This window comes from Piliocolobus tephrosceles, unplaced genomic scaffold (assembly GCF_002776525.5).
Source record: "Piliocolobus tephrosceles isolate RC106 unplaced genomic scaffold, ASM277652v3 unscaffolded_40115, whole genome shotgun sequence".
NCBI classification, from domain to species: Eukaryota; Metazoa; Chordata; class Mammalia; order Primates; family Cercopithecidae; genus Piliocolobus; species Piliocolobus tephrosceles.
Window position 1 is genome coordinate 816 of NW_022324439.1, and position 3,543 is coordinate 4,358.

General features: G+C 50.6%; 1 long non-coding RNA gene across 1 annotated transcript; it reads right to left on the reverse strand.

The window, feature by feature from the left end:
• Positions 1-373: 373 nt before the first annotated feature.
• Positions 374-3,006, reverse strand: LOC116418679. Its single transcript, XR_004228794.1, has 3 exons — positions 2,381-3,006; positions 1,219-1,278; positions 374-1,014 (listed from the first exon to the last, which is right to left on the reverse strand). It is a non-coding gene; the product is annotated as an uncharacterized LOC116418679 (long non-coding RNA).
• Between the last annotated feature and the right edge of the window lie 537 nt (positions 3,007-3,543).

A 3,543-nucleotide genomic window follows, 5' to 3' on the forward strand; every position in this document is an offset into this window, starting at 1 on the left:
CTTGGTGGCAGGCGCCTATAGTCCCAGCTACTAGGGAGGCTGAGGCAGGATAATCACGTGAACCCGGGAGGCAGAGCTTGCAGTAAGTCTAGATCAAGCCACAGCACTCCAGCCTGGGCAACAGAGCGAGACTCCATCTCACAAAATAACAATAAAAAAGAAGTTACTCGTAGGCCAGGCACAGTGGCTCACTCCTGTAATCCCAGCACTTTGGGAGGCTGAGGCAGGTGGATCACCTGAGGTCGGGAGTTGGAGACCAGCCTGACCAACATGGATAAACCCTGTCTCTACTAAAAATACAAAATTAGCCTAGGTGGTGGCGCATGCCTTTAATCCCAGTTACTCAGGAGGCTGATGCAGGAGAACCGCTTGAACCCAGGAGGCAGAGCTTGCAGTGAGCCGAGATTGTGCCACTGCACTTCAGCCTGGGCTACAGAGCAAGATTCCGTCTCAAAAAGAAAAGAAAAAAAAAGAAAGAGGCAGCAGACAGAAGGGGAGCAGACTCATCTCAAACCTGCCTCACATCTCCGGGAGGGATGCGGCCCCACCCAACTGGAAACCTGCCCCGTCAATCTGCATTGCTGGGGACGGCTCTGTCCCTGCAGTGTCCCAGGAGCATCCATGCCTGTAGAAAGTGGTCAGAGGAGCAGGTGCCTGGACTCCATGCCAGCTCTAACCCAAAAGTCAGAAGGCCTCCAGGTACCAAGTGTCTTCATCTAGAAACTGGAAGGATCCAACTGGGTGAGAAAGAAGGTCCCTTCCAAAATTAAATCACCACGAGTGTCCGACAATCTATAACACAAAAACTGCAAGTAGCAAAGACCAGAGCAGGCCTACGTGCTTCCTTTTAGTAAAGTAAAACTAATTTTGCCAGACACAGTGGCGTGTACCTGTAGTCCCAGCTGCTCAGGAGGCTGCGGTGGGAGGGTCGCTTGAGCCCAGGAGTTGGAGACCGCAGTGAGCTATGATCCCACGATTGCACTCCAGTCCGGATGAGAGAGCGAGACCTCATCTCTAAAACAAAAAATAATGTATTTTTTTTAATTTTTGTAAGTAACTTTGTTTAACGTCACCAGTAATGAGTCACGCGGATGTCATGTACCCCAATACGACGCACTAAGAACACCTCATCTCTGTGGGATCTTCCTAACCCCACAACCTGTCCAACCACAAGAAGACACCAAACAAACCCAAATGAAGGCACATCCTGCAAAATACCTGACAAGGACTCTTCAAAAGTACCAAGGTGATGACAAACAAGGAAGGACGGCAGCTATCCTATACCGGGGGGGCAAAGGAGACAGGACAATGCAATGCAGTGTGGCACCAGGGGCGTGGTCCTGGGACAGGAAGGACATCGGGGGAAAACTGATAAAATCCAAAACAAGTTCGTCGCTCGGTGAGTAGTGTGGTGCCAGTGTGAACACCTCAGTTTTGACAGAGGCATCACGGTAATGTGATAGCATTAGGGGAAGCTGGCTGGGGGATATTATGGAAATTCTGTGTTGTCTGTAATTTTTCTACATATCTAAAAGTATTTCGGCCGGGCGCGGTGGCTCAAGCCTGTAATCCCAGCACTTTGGGAGGCCGAGACGGGCGGATCACGAGGTCAGGAGTTTGAGACCATCTTGGCGAACACGGTGAAACCCCGTCTCTACTAAAAATTACAAAAAACTAGCTGGGCGAGGTGGCGGCGCCTGTAGTCCCAGCTACTCGGGAGGCTGAGGCAGGAGAATGGCGTAAACCCGGGAGGCGGAGCTTGCAGTGAGCTGAGATCTGGCCACTGCACTCCAGCCCGGGCGACAGAGCGAGACTCCGTCTCAAAAAAAAAAAAAAAAAAAGTATTCCAAAATAGTTTACACTTTAGATAATTTTGTTAGGAGGCTATTTTGACAGCTTCAGGAAAACTTACAGGATCTGAAACATCCTGTGTCATTCAAAACCTGACTCTGACTCGATGCTCAACATTAATTTCAAAAATATAGGGCTACTGAAGGGAAATAATATACTTGAAACGAAAAAAGCCCTAATAGAACAAGTTTAGTATGAATTTCTTATCACCACCAACTTCTTTGGCATGTTTTGTCCAAAAGGTCTCAGAGTTTGGCTGCAAACCCAGCCTCCCAGCAGAAGCCAGCTGTATCAGGCGAGTGCAGGCCGCCTGGAGGTCCTCCAGGCCCACACGAAGAGCACCTCCCGCTCGGAAACCTCCTCCACAGGAGGCCGATTCCCTGCTCAGGCAACCCACACCTCCCTGAGTGGCCACCCCAGCCAGGAGAGCTCCTCCCCTGCTAGTCCACGTTGGGGCCCAGACTCTGCCCAGCTCTCTGAAGCAGCCCCACAAAGGCCGGCCACCCCCTCCTGCTCAGACACTAACTACCTTCCCGCCTTGGGCACCATCTGCAATGGCCGTGCTGCTGACTGTTTCCCTTCTGCCCCTGGGGCTGAGAGAGGGACAGGAGCATCGGCTGGACCATCCCCCTCCAAGCTGCGGAAGAATCTTTTTCATGAAAGAATTTCCTCAGGCCGGGAGCATGGGGCCCATTCTGTTCGTAAACACTTCTCCTAAACCAACCGGGGCCCGCCCTCACCTTTTTTGCCCCAGACACAAAGCTCAGCACCAGCAGCATCTGCACAGGAGAGCCTGCTAAGATTTTCTTTTCTTTTCTTTTTTTTTTTTTTGAGATAGAGTCTCACTCTGTTGGCCAGGCTAGAGTACAGTGGTGCCATCTCCGCTCACCGCAACTTCCGTCTCCCAGGTTCAAGCAATTCCCGTGCCTCAGCCTCCTGTGTAACTGGGATTACAGGCACGTGCCATTACCGCACGGTTAATTTTTGTATTTTTTATACAGACAGGGTTTTTTTTTCAAGCATAATTTTGTGCTTAAGACTTTTTATGGAGGGCCGGGCGCAGTGGCTCACGCCTGAAATCCCAGCACTTCGGGAGGCCGAGGCAGGTAGATCACGAGGTCAGGAGATCGAGACCATCCTGGCTAACAAGGTGACACCCCATCTCTACTAAAAATGCAAAAAATTAGCCGGGCGTGGCGGCGGGCGCCTGTAGTCCCAGCTATTCGGGAGACTGAGACAGGAGAATGGCGTGAACTCAGGAGGCGGAGCTTGCTGTGAGCTGAGATCACGGCACAGCACTCCAGCCTGGGCAGAGCAAGACTCCGTCTCAAAAAAAAAAAAAAAAAAAGACTTTTTATGGAATCAGAACACAATGCACTCACCAATAAAATCTATATTTAGATGCACATTTTTAAATTATGTATCTGATAATAACCAGCTATGTATATACTATCAGAAGACTATAATTCTGACCAGCGAAAAAAACCCATGAAAGAAAAATGCCAGCCTGCAGGAAGAACACGTGAGTTACCAACGGAAAAGCAGCCGGAAGCACTCGAGCATCTGAGCATCTGAGCTCACACTCTGAAGGAGCCATGTACTCCCTCAGCCTCACGTCCAGAGTCCGGCCCAACTGGGGGAGAGAGAAATCGAAAGCCACTGCTCTCCATGCTCTCTGCTTCTCCCCTCACC